The 23,858-nt window shown below is 36.9% G+C and overlaps 1 long non-coding RNA gene across 1 annotated transcript; it reads right to left on the reverse strand.

Annotated features, from left to right (window-relative positions):
- Nucleotides 1-5,229: 5,229 nt before the first annotated feature.
- LOC109497409 lies at nucleotides 5,230-22,737 on the reverse strand. Its single transcript, XR_006593907.1, has 6 exons — nucleotides 22,555-22,737; nucleotides 21,068-21,209; nucleotides 19,889-20,018; nucleotides 9,115-9,283; nucleotides 8,124-8,263; nucleotides 5,230-6,315 (listed from the first exon to the last, which is right to left on the reverse strand). It is a non-coding gene; the product is annotated as an uncharacterized LOC109497409 (long non-coding RNA).
- Nucleotides 22,738-23,858: the final 1,121 nt, after the last annotated feature.

Raw genomic sequence — 23,858 nt, forward strand, 5'->3', positions numbered from 1 at the left:
ATTAAAATCACATAATTCACGTGGGTAGTATACCATTAACTAAACTGCACACCTAATTCAGATTTTACCCATTTTATACATGTAAATGTTTGGGGGAGGATATACAGTTGTGTGAAATTTTATTACATGTGGAGATGTGTGTAATCACCACAATCAGGATATATACCATCACCATAAAGAAACTCTATTGTGCTTTCCTTTATAGTTATACCTACTTTCCAATCCTAACTTCTAGCAATACTGGTCTATTTTCCATCACATTTGTTATTTTGAGACTGTTTTATGAATGGGATAATACAAGATGGCTTTTTTTACTCAGCATACTGCCCTTTGAGATCCATTCAAGTTGTGTGTATCTGTGTTTATTTCTGTTTGTTGCTGAATAGTATTATATTTTATGGATGTACCAAGTTTGTTTATCCATACACCCACTGAAGAACATTTGGGTTATTTGTAGCTTTTGACTCTTAAAAATGAAACTGCTATGAATGTTCATGTAGAGGTTTTTGGGAGAACATAAATTTTCATTTCTCTATGATGAATACCCAGGCATGTAATTGATGGAGAAAAAGTAACAATATTTCTAGGTTTCTGCTGTATTAGATCTAAATAATTTTTACTATAATGAAAATCCTATTATCACTCAATAGGTGATGTTTTATAGTGGGATTAACTGATTAACAACTAAACATGTATCTTAAAATGACCATATAAAAATATCAAAACTATACAAGGTCAGATTAATATTTTTAAATGATCTAGAGGGAAATATGATGAACATGAATAGAAATTGAAAGGAACTTACAAATGTGCATGTTAAAATGCATAGTTTCTGTTAGTTTATTTCTCCCACTTTAAACAATGATATAGTTCTCACCTCTCCTTCACAGTTCATTAAAACATTACATCAAGGGCAACATGATGGACACTTGTGGTGATGGAATTCTTTTGTGTCTTGACTATGGGGGTGGATATATGAACCTCAACACATGTAAAATTCTGTGGAACTACACACACACACACACACACACACACACACACACACATAGACATAAGTGCATATAAAACTAGAAAAATATGAGCAGGTTGAAGGATCATGTCACTGTCAATATGTTGGTTGTGATATTGTACTGTAGGTATGCAAGATATTACCATTGGAGGAAACTGGAACAAGAGTACTCTAGGTCTTATTTCTTACAATTGCAGAAGAAGCTACAGTTATTTAAAAATAGAAAGTTTATTTTAAAAAAACACATCAACCATTTGCTCTATTTCTGGGGCTTGCCACCAATTCTGTAGGCTTTGTATAATCTTTGAATTTCCAGAGTGTATATGTCTCAGTCAAAAAGCTCAACTGCCTATCCTGAAACTGTTTTTTTGAGCAACTACACAATAATCTGCATGATCAAAGTATACTGAAAAACCTATGACTCAGAAACATGACATTCTTTCACTTCTTTTGGCTTGCTCTTTTTAAAAATACAGGATAACATCTTAGGGAAAGTCTGTCATTGACCTCTCCCGTTCTTTAGATGCTGTGCTACAGGGTTCCACTTGAATGGGTTCTGCCCTGACCAAAGTGTGCTTGCTTTGGAGAAATTCTATTTTTACTTGTCTAATAGATAATTCTTTATGTTAGAAAATGAGGTCAAGTAAACACTCAGCCACAGTCCAGAATTATAACTACAGATACGGGGAACTGTTTAGAACCTAGACTTATTTAGAACACCTTTTGAAAACCCTAGAATGAAATGACCCAGTTACTCTGGTTTCTGCTTTATCTTCAAAGTCACCATTTTCTGAATTGTCCCTGACTGAGAACTATGCTGGATACAAGCTTTATAAGGGTGCCAAGCCTGTTTTGTTCATAAAGAATTTCTTCTTGCAATTCATTCAGCTGAACCTTATTATTATAGCTGGAGCCTTGCTCACCACGGTGACCATGGCTGGTGCCATCAGATATTAAATCTATTGATCTTGAGTGTACAGTCCATCTCGAGTTTTCAAATGGCCCATGCAGTCACTTCCCCTGGGGGGAAGCACATCTTAGCTTCTTGTGGGCTTCTCAAGGTTCATCTCGTTTCTGGGTACAATGTGTTCTTTTGATTTGCTGGTAATTTTGTTACTTCCCATGGACAGATATAAACTAGAGGACAAAAGGAGGGAAAGAAGTCCAAGGAATGTAGACTTCTTGCTTTTCAAATCACATTTCTTATGCTTGGTTGCCCTTATACCCAGGACATTTCCTGAATTCTTCTACTCTTACAGTGAGAGCCCACTCTTTAATTTCTCTCAGGTTGTATTGGGAAGATGGTGGGCTCCTGGAACAGAGAGTGCCTTGTTGAATAGAGCTACCTTCAAGCCTATGGTGAATAATTCCTATGAAGCTGATTAGTCTGTCTTGGGCTGCAGCAGTCATTTTGAAGTATGGCAGTGATTAGCTATTACCCTATGTTAGAGTAGGAACCTTTACCATACTGTATATAATTAAATACTATCATACTATAATATCATACTTGAAAATATAAACATAAAATATATGAAAATAACATATGAAAATATAAACATTTGAGACATCACAGAAAAAAAAGAAAGCTGGTCTCAGAGTCAGGAGACCTGGGACCAATTCTGGGCTTTATTATTTAATTACTTGCTGACTGTGTTGCTTAACCCTTCTTTGCCCCAATTTTCTCCTCTGCAGATGGAAATTAACTGTAATTTTGGTAGAATAAACAGAGAATGTTGAGCTGAAGCATACTACTCTTGAGAAAGGAAAAAAATAATACTGGAAGTTATGAAAACCTAAGTATAGTTTTAATAGACACTGACAAGAAATCTTTAATATTTGTCAAAATGTCTAGTTCTGGAGACCAAAAGCCTAATCTCTTTTCACCTTAGAATTGCCTGAGACACTGTGGGTTGCCTATGCAAGAGCTTTCCTTTTCTTTATTTTTTCCCCCTAGTATAGAGTGTTTGCACAATAGTGGTTAAAAAGAAATTTACTTGCTTCCCCAATCTCTCTTGTAGGTAGTACTGGTTATATGTAAGTTCTGGCCTTTGAGGTATAAGGGTAACATCTGGGTGACATCTGTGAACTAGTTTCTTCCCTTTAAAAAATAAAATAAAAAAGATACGAAGAGAGTGTTCTCAGCTGCTGCATTTTCTTCCTGTATTCGGATAGTTTTCTGCGACTTTAGAAACCATCTTGTGACCATGTGATGATAAACCCAAGGACAGAAGCCAACATGCTGACCACAACAGAATAGAATCATGGAAGATCTTGACTGACATAACCATGCACCTAACATGTTAGGACCACTTCTTTTATATTTTGAGAAAATAAAACCTTCTATTAATTAAGCCACTTCCTGTAATATTCTGTATACTTGCATCTGAAGGCATCCTGACTGACATACAAAAGAGTTTCCCAGGAACACAAATGCAGAGGTCACCATTTATATATAGTGATGGTGATGCTCCATGGAGTCGTACAACTTGGTGACCTTGGTCTTGGTGAACTCTTACTCATTCTTCCAAGTTTATCTTACAGAGTGCCTTTTCTGAGAAGTCCTTGTATACAGAGTAATAACTTATAGTTTAACACAACATCTTGTAATTATATTTTGTTATAGAGATAGTTATTTTTATAATACATTGATTTGAGGTTAAATGTCAATGAGTGTGTCTCAAGCACACGTATACAGCATATACAGTAGGTGCTCACAAACGGTTTCTGGAACAAAAGAAACTTTACTCACCTGTTCAGTGATAATAGAATTTTCATTATAGTAAAACTTATTCAGGTCTCATATAACAGAAATCTAGAAATAATTGTTATTTTTTCTCCATATGGGGTTTAGAAAAGAGATATAGGCGATGAAAAATTTATTGATAGTAGATATTTATTTTAGTGAAAATTTGAAATTTATATTTCGGGACCATACTTTCTTCCTCCCAACTCTTACCCTTCCTACCTCTTTACTTGCAGCTGAAAGATGAAAATGGATTTAGCATATGATAATCCTGAGGCTGCAATGATCTATGACATCTTTGAAAGATGCAGTCGTGTTCACTCTACTGCTTGATAAGGCAAGAGATTGCATACAGACATTGGGAGAAACATTTAGAAGCCATAAGAACTGAACCAACAGGAAGCTGGGCTACTCTTTAACCCTCAGGTGGCAAAACTTTACAGCTCAATCACGTGACAGGCTGGGTGATTGTTCAAGAATTTGCCTAATTTAAAATTAATCCATTTATTCATTCAACAAATACCTTTAGATAGACTAGTATGTATTACTTTTTTTTTTTTTTTTTTCTGAGTGCTAGAGATATATTGGTAATCAGTATATTCAAGGTCCTTGACTTCCTGGGCCTTAATATATTTATTCACATGTAGATGATAATGGTGATAATGGCCAGTTTTAGGGTCAGGGATAACCCTACAATTTCCTGACAAAAGTCCCGGAGAGTGTTGAGGCTCACTTTTTAAGCTGGGCATAGTAGGTAGAGTCCTAGTTTTCATTTGAGGGATTGCTAGTGTAATTCTTAGCAATGTGTTACTCTAAATAGAACTGGCATGTAGTGAATGATGTTAATTTATGAGTTCAGTGTTCTGGTTAGAGCCTGTACCAATTTTCTGTTTGTGCCCATGATCTGAATACTGTTCGATCCATGTCTAAAATAATCTAGGAGCTCATGTATGTAGTATAGCTATCCTATATGGGTAGTCCTGCCCAATCTGATAATACCAATAATATAATGTTAATCTGACTTCATCAGACTGGACATGACTATGTCCCAGAAACCACATAATGGTGATTCAGATGCCATTGCATTGCCCCTGTGCTAATGAAGTGAGCAAGAAATTGTTCAAAATGGTTTAGCGGATTTTCCCATCATAGTTCCAATCTCTTTTCAGAAAACCTATGAATCTTTGGAACTCTAATATTTATTTATCAGTTACTATGTGTCATATGTTATAAATAAAATATGTTATATCCTTTAAACTCATTACAAATTGATGAGATAGGTAATACCACTCTGACTTGATGAAACTGAGATTTCAAGAACCTAGGTTATTTGTTGAAGGTCACACGGCTTGTAGGTAGGCCAGCTGAGATTCAAACCAGGTCTATGGGACTCCTAAGTTCATTCCTGTTCTTTTTATATCATGCTTTCTTCTAGATATATCAATATGTAAAGTTAACTTAATTTTTAAGTGCAGACACATATCTTAGGGGATGGCATATTATTGTATATCAATCACAAAATTCATGAAATAACATTGGCTCTGTTATATGTAAATTTAATTCATACATAAAGTAAAAAACCCTAGAAATTATAATTTTCCACTTTTTGGTCCTTCTAGGTCATGGTCATTTAAAAAAAACTGAAGAGTCCACTATGTTTCATGGTTATAAAAAGTTGTAAAGTAAGAATCTTTCACAATCTTACTTGCTAAGTCTGATATTAAATACACGACCAAGAATGGCAATGGTAATTTTCAGCATTCAGTATGCATTTGAAATACTGGCAGAATTTCATATGTAGGAACTCTAATAATAGAAACAACTCCACCAACCTTGGTTTTAATGCATTCTTTTTATTCATATGTCAGGTTCCCTAAAGGTTTTATCTTGAAGTGTTAACAGGGAAATTTGTCACCAGTAGAGGACTAAATGAAGTCACGAGTCATATAACAAGCAGAACAGACAAGTAACCTTCACTTGGATACTTAAGAAAATACTGGCAGAAACCCTGATATAATCAATTTGCAAATAACTTGAAGACAAGAAGGTACTTAGTGGATAATGACTAATGTGTTCTACTTAAAACCAAATCCTTTTAAGCTAATCTAATATGGTAGATCAAGGAGGAATGATAGATTTTCTCTGTTGTGATTGCAACAAATCTTTTGATTATCTGCATGTTACACCCATCAATGAACAAAAAAGAAAAAAAAAAAGTGACCTGAAGCACACAGCTGGCTGGATTATAGTAACTACATAATGTCAAACATCTGGATGAAAATGCCAGATGCTCTTTTTCTGCAATGTCAAATATATTCATATAAACACTTATATATACACATGTGCATACACACATACCCAGAGTACATGTATTTGGAAATATATGAATTTTTGGCCTTTGTATTATGTTGGAATTTTTGCATCGTATAGACTTGGCTAAAGTTCTATGTCCCAACCATGAAGGATATGAATATTGTGAGAAGGTTCACAAGAATGCAAGGAACAAAAGACACCAGAAAATACTTTCTTGGCATAGAAGTTAAAGATATCAGGACAATTCAATCTGGAAAAAAAAAAAAAGGAAAAAACAAATAAGAGATAATTCAATAACATTATTTGAATATGCACCTGGTATAAAACAATCAAAACATTTTGGTCAAATGATTATGCAAGCAATTCAAATGAATTAAAAAAAATCTGATGATGCCATCAAGATAGTAATTGACAAAATAGTATTGACTGAACATTTACAAATAGTTGAGACATCTTAAATATAGCAATTTGCTGGCCCTTGGAGAGGATTGCCTTGTTGGCAGAGAAATAGGTAGGTTAATTAGATCTAAGACAAAAATTAGGGAAAGTTAAAAAAAAATGGTCAAAGAGAATATAAAAACCAGGACTCTAGAAGTCAGAATTAAGGAATATGGACCCTCCTCATGCTAGCATGAAGGTTCTACCCATCTGAAACCATAGGGCCTTAAGAGTTAAAGAAAGGCTGTCTCAGCCTAGAGGCATCTTATAATCTTTCTACCCCAATTAAAACTATAAGGTTTGCAAAATTGAATGTTGGCCCACATTATTCCTATTTCTCTATTTCCTTTCCTGTCCATTTTTCTTCACTAGTCCCATCAGTGACTCCTTCAAAGGGGCCTGCCTCACTTCAGGCAACCATCTTAGACCTATGGCCCTGAGTTAGTGCCTTTGTGCCCCTCTTCCACCCCCAGCAACCTCTACTTTCATGAATGTATTTCCTTACAGTTTAAAACTTTAGAGTCAGTCTTTGCGACTTTTAAAAAAGCAAATAATTCATGGATTATTTGAAGGTGCTTAGTGAGAAGAGCACTGAGGAGACTTCTTCACTAGCAGAGAAATGTCCACCCACACCCCAGACCCTGACCCCTACCCTGCCATGAGTACATTTATAAAATGTCATACTTTTCAAATGTAAGACAACAGTAGTTACACAGAATAACACTGATGGAGGGAGTGTCAGGCCAGGTAAAGAATGGTGAACAGATAGGTAGGAGACAGGGTGAATGTGATTGAAGAAACACAGGGCAATGTTTGGAGGCTTGTAGAGCATGATGAGATTCTCAGGTCCTATTAGAATTAGCCTCCTTGCTTGCTCAAACATAAGGCTGACCCTATCTCAAGCCGGTGTGATTCTATCATGGTAAAACCTGGCTAAGTTCCATGACTGTGGAGTCAGAATGCCCAGCACCAAAACTTGGCCCTTACTAGTGGTGTCACTTTGGGCTAGCTGCTTGACTTCTTCAGCCTAAGGTACTTCATTACTTACGGAAGTCTAGACAGCCAGCAAAACAAGGAACCAAGCCTGATTTGTAGCATTTGCTAATTTCTGTGTTGTAAGTACCCCTACCTTGACCAATTCCAACTTACCAACGTGATGTCGCCAAGCATGGCGTTGGGCAGAGACATGCAATCATACGTCATCATATTTCTACCATACAGGTAAGAGTAGATGTAAAAACCTCAAAAAACCTCAAGAGCACAGGATAATAGTACAGTTTGTAATATAATTGGTGAGTAATAAATTTTAAGTATTAATTGCCCTTTTTTAAAAATGAAACTTAATTGTAAGTATATATAATTTATTGTTTAGTAATGTGTATTTTTAAAAACTGGATTGCAAAATTCCTGAAAATTTAGCAATAGGCCCTGCTGAGCTGGTGCATGCTGGCTCCAGGACATCTCCAGTATGTACCCTAGAAGTTCTTAAACACTCCTGATTGGATTTGCATATTTATGCAAACACAAGAAAAGATTTACATTTTGTTCTTGGTCTCCCAGCTTTGACCTCCAGGGAGGGTAGTCCCATTTTGCCCGGGGCCCTGTTCGGGGATTCATTACCTTTGTGATGTGGGGAGTGGTTTGGTGTCCCAAGTTTCCTTGTTAGGTCCCTGTGCTGTCATTTCTTGGTGATAACTCATTGGTTTTCTCCCCAAAATAGAAACTCAGTATCTCATTTCATCTTCCAGTTATGCGCCGCTCTTCCAATTAAGCAAAGAAACAGATATTTACTTCTGTTTTATCTTTTGGATATCCACGTTTATTACACTTATCTGTCTTTTTCTTCACTGATTTCACATTTGTGGGGGTGTATGCATACAAGATTACTTTTTTACTTAAAATTTTTTTTTTAATTTAATATATTTTTATAAATTTCTGTCAGCACAGAGCCTGACGTGGGGCTTGAACTCACAAGCCGCAAGATCATGACCTGAGCCGAAGTCGGACGCTTAACCGACTGAGCCACCCAGGTGCCCCATGTAAGACTATTTTTTCAAATATCAGTCTCATTTTCACCTTGTTAAAGATACTTATTTCTGAAATATTATTTGAACTTGAACATTCTAAAATCATTGTGGTAAATTTTACCTCATATTCAAGACCTTTGTCTTGACAAGACCTTTGTCTTTTTCATAATTGTGTGCTCAGCATGTAGTGCATTGCTTGGTATATAACATTGAGTTAATTTAAAGTGTGCAACATGTTGTACAACACTTATATGTTGCAAAATGGTCACCACAGTAGCATTAGTTAGCCCTTCCATTACCTATATAATTACCACTTCTTTTTTGTATTGAGAACATTTAAGATCTGTTCTCTTAGTAACTTTCAAGTATATACTATAGTACTGTTAACTGTAAGCACCATGGTATATATTACATCCCCAGAACTTATTCATCTTATAAATAGAAGTTTGTATCCTTTGACCAACACCTCTCTGTTCTTCCCCGCCCCCACCTCCTGGTAACCACCATTCTAGTCTGTTTCTGTGCATTTGGGTTTTTTAGACAAGTGATATGATATAGTATTTGTCTTTCTCTGACTGACTTACCACACTTAGCATAATGCTTTCAAGGTCCATCCATGTTGTTGCAAATGACAGAATTTCCTTCTTTCTCATGGCTGAATAATATTCCATTGTGTATATATCTCACATTTTCTTTATCTGTTCATACATAGACACAGAAGTAGTTTCCATATCTGGGCTGTTGTGAATAATGCTGCAATGAACAGGGGAATGCAGATATCATTTCAAGATGCTGGTTTCATTTCCTTTGAATATGTACCCAGAAGTGAGATTGCTATATAATATGTTAATTCTATTTTTAATTATTTAAGGAACCTCCATACTGTTTTCCATAGTGGCTGCACTACACAAGAATTCCTTCTTTCCACATCCTCAACGACACTTGTTATCTTTTGTCTTTTTCATAATAGCCATCCTGGTATCACCTCCCAGATAAATACTGTACCCAGGATACTGGCACTGGTTCTGTTTTTTGGGAAACCCAAACTCACACAGGAATATTTATTTTTGGGGATGCCTGGGCCTCAATCTGTGGAGCTTGCGACTCTTGATCTCGGGGTCATAAGTTCAAGCCCCACACTGAGTACAGAGATTACTTAAATAAACTTTAAAATAAATAAATAAAAGGTTTTTTTTTTTTTAATTTTTTTTTTCAACGTTTATTTATTTTTGGGACAGAGAGAGACAGAGCATGAACGGGGGAGGCGCAGAGAGAGAGGGAGACACAGAATCGGAAACAGGCTCCAGGCCCTGAGCCATCAGCCCAGAGCCTGACGCGGGGCTCGAACTCACGGACCGTGAGATCGTGACCTGGCTGAAGTCGGACACTTAACCGACTGCGCCACCCAGGCGCCCCAAAGGTTTTTTTTTTTTAAGGAGTATTTATTTACTTACTTAATTTTGTCAAGGTGAATTTCCGTTTTTTTCTTTTTCTTTTGAAATAATTCTAACTTCTAAAAAAGCTATACTGAAAGAATAGTACAAAATAACTCCCGCATTCTCTTTGCCCAAGAGCTCAATCAAGTTTCATCTGTCATCTCAATAACATCCTTCATGGTAAGGCAGCCCAGTGTAGGATCACATGTTGCACCTATGTCATGTCTCCTGAGTCTCTTTCAAACTGGAGCAGTTCTTCAATTTTCTTTCACTGTCATGGCCTTGTCTTTTTAAATATACGCCATTTTATAGGCTTCCTTCAGTTTAGGTTTGTTCAATGTTTCCTCATGATTAGACTCAGGTTTTTCATCTTTGACTGAAATACCACAGAAGTGGCCCTGTGTTCTTCTTATTATGTCCTATCTGGTGGCACACAATGTCAACTTATCATATTACCTGTGGTATTAACTTTAATTATGTGGTTAAGATGATGTCTGCTGCCTAGTTTCTCCAAAGTAAATTTGCTTTTTTCCTTTCCTCTAATTAATAAAATATTTTATGAGGAGATACTCTGGCAAGGCTGGTTCATGACTGTATCACCTGTGCAGTTACATAGGGTCCTGTGCTTAGAAAGATCCCAGACTTGGTTTTCTTTTTGCTTGGTTCCCACAAGGAAGGAAAGAAGGGAGGGAGGGAGGAAAGGAAAATAAGGTGGGGAGGAAACAGGCATACATTTAATTTTCTCTAATTTTTTAAATTGAGGTGAAACACATCTAAAATTTGCTATATTAACTATTTGTAAGTGTACAATTCAGTGGTATTAAGTACTTTCATATTGTTTTGTAACCATCACCACCATATTCCTTGGAGACTTTCATTGCTGTCTTCACATTTAAAAAAAAAATGTTTATTCATTTTTGACAGAGAGAGTGTATGTGAGCTGGGGAAGGGGCAGAGAGGGGGAGACACAGAATCCGAAGCAGGCTCCAGGCTCTCAGCTGTCAACACAGAGCCCGACACGGGGCCCGAACCCACAAGCTGTGAGATCATGACCCGAGCCAAAGTCGGATGCCCAACCAACCGAGCTGCCCAGGTGCCCTGCTGTCTTCACATTTTAAGTAGTAGTCACCTTCTTCATTCTTTACTAACTGCTGTCTCCATCGTGTCCAAACACCTATAGTTTTGCTCCAGCGGTGTGCTGGAATTTCTCTGCTGGAAATCTAGACTTCCACAGAAGGTCTCTTGTTGAACTGTGTTGTCCGGGGCCTCTGGACCGTAGCCGAGAGGGGCTGGAGCTGGTTCATGGGCCATTGCAATATCCACAACCAGGAGTGAGTCTATATCCCTATTATCTGATGCATGAATGGATGAGATTCCTCCTGGGTGCCCTGGCATATGGTGCTGGATTCCACAGCTCCCATATAGACACTTTTGTCTGTGAGTGGATACCAAATTGTTATTGTTGAAGGACGTACAAACAAGGGACCTCTTAGCCATGATGCTTGACACTTAAAATTATTGAATGATTAGATGGTTGTATATTATTCTATGTCCAAAATAAGCAATATTTTTTTTCTAAAAAATTTAGAAGGTTTTCTTCCTGACTTTCCTTTTCTGTTTTTCTTAAGGTACCACTTACTTTTTTTGTCACCTAAGCTCAAGTCCTCTCAATTGTCTCTTAAGCATTCATCTCCTCACCCCTGACCTTTACCAACTTTAGTAACTTCAGCTGTCCCTCCTCTACCCATTTATATCTTTTCTAACTGCTGCCTCTGGCCTAGCTCATACCCTAATCACCTTTCACTGGACGACTGCTATTTGTCTTCTAATTAGTTTTCCCACCTCCAGTCTCATTCCACATTAATCCATCTTCCTGGTTCCAGAGAAACTCTCCTGAAGCACAGGTCAGATCATACCATGTCCTTTAAAACAGACCAGATGGTTCTGACACCATCAGGACAAAATCCAAATCCCTCATGTGCCATTTAGGCCCTTCTACAATCTGGCCTCAATCTGCCCATCCACCCTTTCCTCTCAGCAATTCCTTCTACATTTGACATGCCAATGTTTCCCAGGTGAATTCCTCAGAAGAGTATTTCCTCAGAAATTAATAGATGCTATGTTGAACACATTTCCCATGGCCAAATAGGCTGGAATAACAATGCTGGCCTAAACAGATCTTGGTGGGACTCCTCAGAGCCAAGCTATGTTGAAAAATATGACTCAACAATATATATACGCTTTGGGATATATTAGATAAAACTGTAGAGAAAAACAAGGGGATGCTGAATAAAAAATTCAGGGTAGTAGTTATCTTATGTGGGAAGGAGGAAAGTGTGACAAGGGAAGTGTATATAGGGGGCTTTAATGATGTTGGGAATTGCCCTATAGCTTAAGCAAGGTAGTGTATACATGGGTGCATGTTATTTGTTGTTGTTTATCCTTTTCTTTTCACATTTTAACATCTTTGAAATCAGGATAGTCTGACAATTGCTGAAAGTCAGTGACAATTGTGATGTAGTTGTTTTTACCTTAGAAATATCCTAACCAATTTCTTTTACTCATATTCTCTTTTTTTTTGTACGCATAAGAGTGACATATGACAAAAATCCAAGTCTGAAAGACCTCTTTCATTAAGTACAAAATAAAAATCTCAATGGCAAGAAAAAGTCATCCATAAGTTTTTAACAGTATCTCTATTCCAGTTTGATGGCAACTTAAGGATATTCGTGACTGAAGCATATTTCTACATGGTCAATGTAGAGCATAAAGATGACTGTTAAAATAGCAAGCTCAGTATCTCACACAAAGTAAGTACACACTAAATACTGTTGATTGACTTTCTAGTGACTGTTAATAATCAACTCAAATGACCCTGTACCATTCTTCACCAAATCTGGCCTTTTACACACACACACACACACACACACACACACACACACACACAGAATAATGATTGGAAAACTTACTTTGGTAAATGTCTGACCTGATAAGGCAGTCCACATTTATGAGCTAATGGGAAAAGACTACAAGGAATCTTAAACTCAACCTGACCTTGCCCTTCTCTTAACTCCTGCTATGATTAGTTGTATGACACTAATTACTTCTGTTCTTAATATCAAATTCATAATGTCCTTAAGGAACTGTGGCTTCTGTTTGTTATTATATATGAAGCTGTGCATATAGTGGTACTTAATCTGTTGTTTGATTAATGATTTTGTTTGTATAAGTGGCACATTAATCACATCCTCAGAATATAGGGTTTGGCTTGTGACTCAACTCTGTGTATTGCCACAAGACCTTAAAATTCTATGCATGAATCTAAATTGCAACCATTCTCTAATACGTGATTCTTATTTATTTGGCTTATGGTCAGTAAATCAAAAGAGATTGAAAGTTGGATAAACTGATATATAAGGAAATTTCCATTTTCTGTGTTACTGACCTTCAAGCTAAAAGTGTTGGTTTTTCTAGTAGTAAGCCCAGTAGTAGACACACATTGGAACTGGACCTACAGGACATACCCAGAATCTAAATATGACCGAATGTGGCCTTCTCAGGTTCACGTAGAACCTTCTCAGGTTTACTATATGTGCTGATCACTACTTTCTATGGAAATGTAAGTCTCTAATTATAGAGTCGGCCATAACTCTTCAGTCTTTCTCACTGTTGACTTCTGTTTTTTAATTACACATTTTTCATCTTTTGAAAGATCTATTTCTTAGTTCACTCTCAATCTCTATTTCTGTTATTCACAGTACCAGTGTGGCACTAAGTCCTCAGTAATGACTTATTGAAATCTCATCCTAATCATGTGTGAGGTAAAGGCGTAGGGTAATATGTTCTATCCCTCGACTGTTTGGCACCATGAAAGGAAGATTATTTAGAAGGGGAAATTCTATTTTCTTCTTACTTCTCATATCTTTATTACCCCTAAACCTAGACCAGAAATCTTGAGATTGCTGTATTTGCCATTTGTTCTAAAGAAATGATAAATCCTGAGACATATTTTACTGCCCCAAGTTAGTACATATCAAGAATTAAATCTCCCCAAGACAAATAAGATAGATGAAAAGTTAATTGTGAATGTAGCTCATTTAAAAAATTACACTTAAAGCCACAGCCAAAAATACTTTTCTTAGTGAAGGAGACATCATATAGTTGTCATGTAAAATTTTAGAATGAAGAGTTCTTATAGATTTAATTCATTCTAATATGAATAGAATTAATTGCTTCTATGGTTAATTCAAATGTTAGCAGTAATCATCCTGATAGGGATTATTTAGAACAAAAAGACAATGAAGAACAAGCTATAATATCACTTGGCTGTCTCTAAAGACCATAGTTAAAAGCATCAACTATTTAATCTTCTTATTTTTTTATGAAATAATTTTCAAAATGAATATTTTAGGTCAGTGATCCAATTTAAATCCTATTAAAAAGCAAGAAAAGCATGTAGTCAGAAATAATTCTTCTGCTATATCTTATGTTACACTCAAGGCCTTTCACAAATTTTTGAAAAGTATTTGGGAATCAGAGTATCACACAAAAAAAATTCTTTCTCTTTTTTATGGCATGCTGATGTTATATGTTACTTTCTCCCTGACAGCTCCTATAATGGAAAGCCTTTAATGTGTTTGGAATAAAGAATTCTAGATAATAAAATTTCATTCTCTTTCTAAGGATACGCTGAAAGTCAGAGAGGGTAAAATAATCAAGTATTAAACTACTCAAAGAACTCCCCCAAATATTTCCACTAAGATTGATTTGCACTGTGTTTATCTGAAAAGAAAAAAGTTAAATTGACTAGTTCAGCATTTATTTTATAAGAAGGATGAGTATCTGCTGAACAGCCTATTAAAAAAGAAAGACACACTGCAGATTGGAGGTTCAGTGTTTTAGAACGTGTTCCATGGTGTTAAGGACCCATAGACCAGGATTTAGTGGCTAATAGCCCTGGAGTTCCAGGAAACTCTAACTTAAGTACCAGAGGAACTCTGGTTATCTGTAATTTCTGATGTGGCTCACTGGTTGCTCCATGATCTAGAAAGCTTGCTATAAATTGAATCCTAGTTCTTGTGGAGATTGTTCACTCTACAGAATTAGCAGGGAAAGTCTTAATAGTTCCAGAGAAGGTGGGAAATTATTAAGCCTTGCTTATTCCTCTTTTGTAATGATCTGTGTTCAGTCAGGATTCTCCAGAGAAATGAAACTCATAAAAGTTATATTTGAACTAAAATACAGACGTTAGAAATAATATATAACAACTAATATATATAATATGCATGTATCTATCTATCTATCTATCTATCTATCTATCTATCTATCTACCTATAGAGAGAGAGAGGCAGACATAGAGATAGAAGTTTATTATAAGGAATTGGTTTATGTCATTATGGAGGCTGAGAAGTCCTAAGATATATAATAAGTAATCTGGAGACCCAGAAGAGCCAATGATATAGCTCCAGTTCAAGTCCAAACACCTGAGAAACAGGAGAGCTGATAGCCTAAGTTCCAGTCCAAAATCCAGCATACTTGAGACCCAAGAAGAGCTTACATTTTATTTTCATTCCAAAGGTAGGAAAACACTAATATCTCAAATCAACCATCAGACAGGAGGAGTGCCCTCTTACTCAGGGGAGGTTAGCACTTTTGTTCTATTCAAGTCTTCAGAGAATTGGGTGAGGGCCACCACATTAAGGAGGGCAATCTGCTTTATTCAGTCTACTGATTCAAATGATACTATCATCCAGAAATACCCTCACAGATACACCCCAAAAATGTTTGACCGAATATCTGATCATCCCATAACCCACTCAAGTTGAAACAAAATTAACCATTACAATCTGATTCTATTTATGGACTTTTCTCATGTTGCCTGAAAGACACTGAAATTATTATATACATTCTACAGTCATGATTTAAAAAGAATTGAAAACAGGGCTTTCTGTAGACTTATTAATGTTTTAGACCTGGAAGAAACCTTAGAAATGTTTAGTCCAATTCTCTTGTTTTAATTCCCCAAAGATAATGCTCTTGGGGTCCCTGAGGTAACAAGAAACCAAGCTGGTCCCTCTCCTCCTGCTTTTAGGCTAGGGCTTCTCCCACAATCCACAGGACTTCTAAAGTCAAGGAAGGTGTCATTTAGGGAGAGGCTTGCCTTCTCTTTCACCTGTTCCTGCTCTTCCCTCTTCCTCTTTCTTTACTTCTTTCTCCCTTTTGCTCCTCCTCTTTTTCTTCCCCTTTCTCCTCTTCCTGCTCTGTCTCCTTTTTTTTTTTCCTGGTGTGGAAAAACTTAGCAATTAGAATAAATAGAAAACAAAGCATGCTTCTTTAACTTAAGTTTGTCCATTTTCAGCCTGAAGACAAAGACTGTTAGTCATCTCTATGTGACAGATCATTTTATGAGCCAACATCTTGGACATGTAACCAAAATAACAATGGTCTTAGGACTTAGAAAATGCATACATGGTGCCCCTTTGATTAGGGTTGGCATACTACAGGAAAGATTCTTTGGGGCATTTGCTCATTAAAATTAACATTTGATGAGCACAAACTATATGTTGGGTACTATGTCAAACACTTTAGCTCAGTTAGAAGGAGAGACGTCTTAGAAGTTCTGTTCTAAAAATGTAGTAAACTTTCACCTTTTCTGCAAGTGGGTAAGAATTATAGACCAGAAACCATGGCAATAATATATAATAATATATAATATATATGTATGTATATGATTTCTCAAGTTATGTTATCTCCATGTTTGGTATTATTATATTACTTATTATTGTTATTCTTTTTACTATTTTATTATTGCTTCTTTGCCATATTCATTAATTCTCTTGTTTATTCATTTATCTAGTTACCCAATTCCCTAACATTCACTTAGTTCCTATTGTGCACTAGGCATGTATTAAAAATGCACAGATAGAGGCACCTGAGTGGTTCAGTCAATTAAGCATCCGACTCTTGATTTTGGCTTAGGTCATGATCTCATGGTTTGTGAGTTTGTTCGAACCCCATGTCAGGCTCTGTGCTGTTATTGTGGAGACTGCTTGGGATTCTCTCTCTCCCCACCTCTCTCTACCACTCCCCTGGTTGCTCTTTCTCTTTCTCTAAAAAAAATAATATACAGATAAATAGGATAGAATTTTCTCTCAAAAAAAAGTTAATAAGCATAATGGTTAAGAATTTGGACTCTGAAATTGGATGGATGGTGTTTGAAACCCAGTTTTTGTCCCTTACTTAGAAGTTAACATCTCAGATTTAAATTAAAAAAAGTTAATGTCTCACCTTTTTTTTTTAAGTTTATTTTTATTTATTTTGAGAGAAATATAGACAGCAAGTGGAGGAGGGACAGAGAGAGAATCCCAAGCAGGCTCCATGCACTGTCAGTGCAGAGCCTGTTGTGGGGCTCAAACTCACAAACCATGAGATCATGACCTGAGCCAAAGTCAAGAGTCAGACACACTTAACCAACTGAGCCACCCAGGTGCTCCTAGAAGTTAACATCTTTAAACCTCGATTTGCTCGTGTGTAAAGTGGGGATTAATAGGTCTGTAGTGATGATTAAAGTACATGGAAAGAGTTTGGCAGAGTATTTGGCACATAGTAAGCACTTATGAATGCTCATCATTATTTTTATTATTGACATTAACCTTACAGCCAAGTCAGAGACACATGGGAGTAAACCAAGAATATAGAGCAGCGTGACAATATTGTCAGTGCTCCATGACAAACAGGGCTGAGGAAACTGGCACTTGATCCCAGCTACAGGGATCCTAGGAGGCTTTCAGGAGGACATGGTACTTGAGTTGAGTCCTTGGACAGACTAGGAGCTACCTTACAAGGAGTCTAAAAAGAGGTGTTTCAGGTAAAGAAGAATAGCAGTTATGAAAACAATAGGCTGTGAGAGTTCAAGGCACTTAAGAGGAAGGGTTTTAAAGAAACCAGCAATAGCAGACCTTATGGAGACCAATTTGAGGTAGGACAGTTCTATCACCCATTTCACAGATGAGGAAACTGAGGCCTAAATGCCTGGTTGGAAAGAATTCCTAAGTCCAAACAGCTGGTGAGAAGGAGAGCTCTTTCACATCACAGCCTCCCATCACCAACGCAGGACAGACATGGGAGGACATACTGCTCTTGGTTTATACACGGGAATATACACAGGAGAATTTCTATATATAAATTTGTATTAATAGCTTTGCCTATCTATCATTAATAATCTTTTCCTTAACTAGTTGGATATTGAAGGCTGATAAAGTATGTATTTTTGGGTGTATATTACTATAAGTCATTAATGTTTTCCTTTCTTAGACCTTACCCACACTTCTATTAACACCTCTCCTCATTGCCAGATCAAAGAACTACTTGCAAATTCTTGCCTATGTGATCTAGTCAAGATGAAAAAAGGAAACCAAAAAGTTCATGATATGAAGCCAAGAAAAAAAAATGTCTACAACTAGATATACTAGTTTTCAGCCCCTGATTTCTTGTCACTAGGGTTTATTTAGCCTATTAGTCAGTGATTCAAGAAATGGAGCTTCCATCTACTGTGTGTCCTAGGTCCTAGAGATATTGTTATGACCAAGAGAGACTGTTTTCACTACAGTGATGGTGGGAATGTGGCAAGTCAATGAGTGACTGCAAACTAGTGTGATGGATGCAACAATGGCAGAAGCCTAAGCCATTATGGGGTCTCTTGGGAGGGACATTTATTCTGACCCAGAGTGTTAAGAAAGGCTTTCTGGAGGAAACAATTTCAGCATTGAGTTTTGAAATGGGTAGGAGTGAGTGAGCTAGAAAGGGTTGGTGGTTGCTCAAAGGAGGCTGGAGGAACAGCCAGTGCACTGGCCTGGAAGAAAGAAGATATATTCAGGACCAAGAAGTGAGTCAGTATGGCTGACTCATTCATCTCCAGAGGTGAGGCTGGAGAGTGGGTGCAGAAACCAGCTATGAAGGGCTATATGAACCCAAGAGAGAAATTCAAAGTTCGCTCAAAGACAATGTGGAATCATGTGCTATTTATTGGGGGAGTAAAAAGACCAGACATGCATTTTAGAAAGAGTCTTCCAGTTGCAGTGAAGTGACTGAATAGATAGTCTAGGCCAAGAGTAGGTACAGGAATATCAGTTTGGGGACTTCTGTAATAACTACAGCAAGGCATATTGGTTAATTATATAGAACAAATTGATGGTTACCAGAGGGGAGGGAGGTAGGAGACTGGGTTAAATTAGGTGATGGGGGAGCACCTGGGTGGCTCAGTTGGTTAGGCGTTTGTGAGTTCAAGCCCCACATCAGGCTCTGTGCTGACAGCTCAGAGCCTGGATCCTGCTTCAGATTCTGTGTCTCCCCTCTCTCTACCCCTCTCCTGCTCACGCTGTGTGTCTCTCTGTCTCTCAATAATAAATAAACGTTAAAAAAATAAAAAAAAAATTAGGTGATGGAGATTAAGGCATGCACTTGTTGTGACAAGCACCTGGTGATATATGGAAATGTTGAATCACTATATTTTACACCTGAAACTAATATAACATTGTAAAAAAGTAAAATAAAATAATATAGAAAAAAAGATGTATTGGTAGCCTAGGGATGGAGTAAGTGGAAGGACAGGGGTGGTAAACTGGCTTGGTAATAGATTGAACTTTGAGTGGATGAGGACGAGGAATCATAGAATTGTATTCACCAGACTCTACTGAGAAAACCCACCTTTGGTAGTGCCATTCACAGAACAGGGGACCTTGGGCCAGGGACAGTTTTGAGGTATGGAGAAGGTCAGAAAGAAAAAGAGGGGAGTTTAGTTTGGGATATTTTGAGTTTGAAATGCTTGTGTATCACCCAAGTGAAGCTGTGTAGCATGAAACTGGCAATGACACTGTCAGTTTATGTAAGAAACTTAACTAGTTATTTTACTAAGGATACTTACTTTACTCTGGATAAGGAGATAAAACTCCCTGGACAAGAACATTTGCTGTCTAGGCTAGGATCTGGGGGTTTCTCAGTACCCAAGGCAGTGTCCACAGGCCCTAAACTGAGCTCAAGCAGTGATCCAGGTACTGGCAAAAGAACAAAGAAACATCTAGATGAGTCTAAAGAGAGAGCCGGAGACACTTTTAAATCTCTCCTTCATTGTTAATCTATATGCAATTGGTGTGAAAGCACCAAGTTGCCCAAGTGGTAAATGAACTAATTTTGTGATCAGCTTGAAGGACCCAGTAGTTAAGAACATGGGCTTTTGAGATGGTAATTCTGGCTTAGAATTCCAGTTCTGTCACTTACCCTATGACCTTAAAGGGAAATTAATTTCTCTAAGCCTCAATTTCTTTATCTGTAAATAGGGTAAAACCACTTGGTTAGGTATAAAAATACCTAGCTTATCAGATTGTTCTAAGGATTAAGTGAAGTAGTGTATGCAAAGTTTTAGCACATTACAGTGTCTAACAAATAATAAGTCTCCAATAGTCTCTGTAGCGGCCTTGTTGGTAATTACGAGATATCTAGGAAAATATCTTTTTCCCCTTGTTAACTACAGCAACCAGGGATAAAAGGAGCCCACAGTCACACCCATTCACACAGATATGCTGAGAGCATGTGACTGCACATTTGTTTGTCATAACAGAAGACTTCAGTATTTTCTTGCTTTAAAACCATAACCATGTTGTTCTATGGAAATACGGAAGAAAAGTACATCCTGTTGCTAAGTGATATGCTCATGTAATTACTGGGGAAACAGATGGCCAATCAATAGTAGACAGGTAATTGCTTTAGAAATAGATTTAGTTAAAGATTGGAAATGATGATAAAGTATATTGTCCTATGATAGTGGTATTAAGGCAGTTTATGGTCAATTATAATAAAAAATTATATTGAAAAGAGCATCTTATTTCTACTTTAAAGCTAATAGGAAGCCAACGCTTGCTCTATTATTGAGCCAACCTTTGGAAGAAAATGTAACCACTCACTGTGCTAGACAAATGCTTTATTCTAGGCTACTTTTTCTTAAAAGGAAAGAGTTGAGCATTTGAATAGTCCAATTATCTATTCATTCATTCAACCATCATCTCTTGAACACTCATTATTATTCTTTCCTGTACTCCATTCTTACCTCCTCTGTACCTTCTTCTTCCACATTGCCTGTATACACTCCAATATCAGGAAAACTTAGAAATGGCACCTCACACACAACAAATTTAGAAATGAGCACCTTACACGCACATGTGGCTGATGACAAGGTAAACCGGAACAACCTTTTAAGAAAGTAATACGTCTGTAAGTTGAGCACACAAATATTATGCCATTTGATCTGTTAACCTCACTTCCTTGGAAATTTATCTGAAGAAAATAATTATCTGAAGAAAATAATTCAGAAGAAGAAGCTATATGAAGGTATTTATTGTGGTATTACCTATAATGAGAAGAAACTGGAAATAAACATCCAATACTAAATAATAATTAAGGATGACAATCATATTAATTCTAGATAATAATATGCAGCTATTCACAATAGTTGCAAAATCTCTTTAGAAATATGAACAAAATAAAGATCTGAGACAATATAGTTTGAAGACTTCACCTGTTCTGTCTATATATGAAGAATTAGCATAAAACATAAAAATGACTGGGAAAGAGCAAACACAAATGAAAATACTGTGTTAGGGTAGTGTCGAAATTTTTTCACCATCTTCAAAAGTTTATTTTAAACTTATTTTAATAATATTTTATGATACATTTAAAGTGAACACCACAAAGAATTGTTCTGTATGTGGTCAAAATCCAAGATGGCATCTTGCAAGCAGCAAATAGAAAGGCTTTACCACTTTTAGAATTCAAGTAATCTTAGAGAAATAAATAGTTCTGTTTCTCGGAGTTTTATCTCCCTTGTTTTCTATTGTGAGAGGCATTTACAAGTATATTGAATTTCTCTTGCTTATGAATTCAACTGCTGCTGCTTTTCCACAAACAGCCTTAATCCTTTGTTTGGCTGTCATAGTTGCTACTGCAGGAATTATGATGCTGCCAGCAGAGAATGCAAGAGGTAAAATGAAGAGGTTTTTAAAATGCCAGTACACACGTTCCCCTTTTTCTGGATATTATGTATTTCTGAAACACACACACACACACACACACACACACACACACACACAATTCCTATGAAACTCTAACCTTGTTTAGGGCAGGGACCATAATGTATATTTAATCTGAAAACATGCTTTCCAGGTTGTATTTTATTATAAAATAAAATGAATATATTCACTAGTCAGTACATCTGCTAGCAATGAAGAGGGAAAATGCTGGCTTTCCCTGGAATAGACTTCCATCGTCTTCCTTACACCCATGCGAGGGTTTTGCTTTTGTTTTCTTTTTCTTTCAATTTCATAGAATCTATTTTTCAATCATGCAGGGTAGTTTCAATTAATGTTGGGTGGGTCTACTTTCACAAATATTTTATCATTACTATTTTAGCATGATGAAATAAAGAAAACAATGGCTAAAATTATTCACAATAATTGATTTTGAAATCGAGAGAGGAAAACCGTATCTGAAAATGATAGAGCTCTACTCAGGTTAAGAAGCTGTAGGGAAAATGCTCACTTGTTAGGTTTAAGTTGCTGTAGTGGTCTATGTGAGCCTCACTCTAGACAAATCATAGTAGTTCTTGGGTGTCGCAAAGAGGTCTGGATCACATAAAGTCAGACTTTGCCTAGAGGGGGAAATATTCTTCATAGACAACTGGCCTGGTTTTGACTACATGACATGTAATAATGTGGAATATTGCCTCATAGTCCCTGTGGAGGTTTGGCTAATGTGTCAATGATGATTTCATGAAGGCCACTGACGGGGCAGGGGTGGGGGGAGGCAACTGCATGTATAGATGCAAACATGTATTTGCGCATGTGTATATGTGTGTGTGTGTCTATGTAAATGTTTTTAATTTCATTTGCTAAATGCATTTTTGGTTTATATGACTTCCCTCACCTCCAAGGTTACTGACCTCATTTATCACCAAAAGTCAAAGTTGTTATTTTGATAATTATTTTCAAAATTAAAGATGTAATTTCTAAATGAGTCCAGGGGATTCTGAGACATTACTCTGTTAAGTTTCAAGGTCCTGAAATTTTAAAACTCAGAAAAGAAGGCTAATGTCCTAGACATGATCTCCTGTCTTTGAGACACTCACCATGCAAGTGGAGTAGTGAGGCATGCGGGATCCTATCTCCCTTGTACAGTCCTTGAGTCATAAGACACTATCCCAGGCCAGGGTGGTTTCCCTGTCAGCCACCTCATTTCACAGAACTCAGGTGTTATCCTGCTAGGTAAGTCTATGAGCAAAGCAGGAGAGCCCTGGCTTCATTTGGACCTTTTAATATTGTAAACAGAGTAGATGTTTAAATGAATCAGAACCTTAATTTCTAGAAAGATAATCCCGGGCATGGAAAGGAAGTTTAGCCTGAAGTGCAGGAAACAGCCTGCAGGTCTAATTTTAGGACTGTGAATCTCAGCAGCATCCTTTAAATATTGCAGAACACTCTGCTGTTTCCAGGGCCTCTTCAGGATCTATTTGAATATATTAGGATCAAAAGAGCCCTCCTGTTTCCTTAGAGTTGAGCAAATGCTGCCAGTAGTTCTGTTTAGCTCCTTGAGTTGTGCTTTGTGCACTGCATAAGGCCCTTTCTGCAATCTCCACACTCCAGGCCCCGCACAACCCAAGGGTCACAACTCAGACGCTATTTAATTTTCTTCTGGAACCATTTTGTTTCATATAAGTTGATATTTTTCATACCTCTAGAATTGCCTCATTATGAAATGACAGCCCCCCTGGAATTAGGAACCTTCCTAGCAACACTGCATGTAAAAGTATCTGGATAAGACTATCCTCATTTAGAAATGAAAGGAAA

The sequence above is a fragment of the Felis catus genome, chromosome A1 (genome assembly GCF_018350175.1).
Source record: "Felis catus isolate Fca126 chromosome A1, F.catus_Fca126_mat1.0, whole genome shotgun sequence".
Classification (NCBI taxonomy): Eukaryota; Metazoa; Chordata; class Mammalia; order Carnivora; family Felidae; genus Felis; species Felis catus.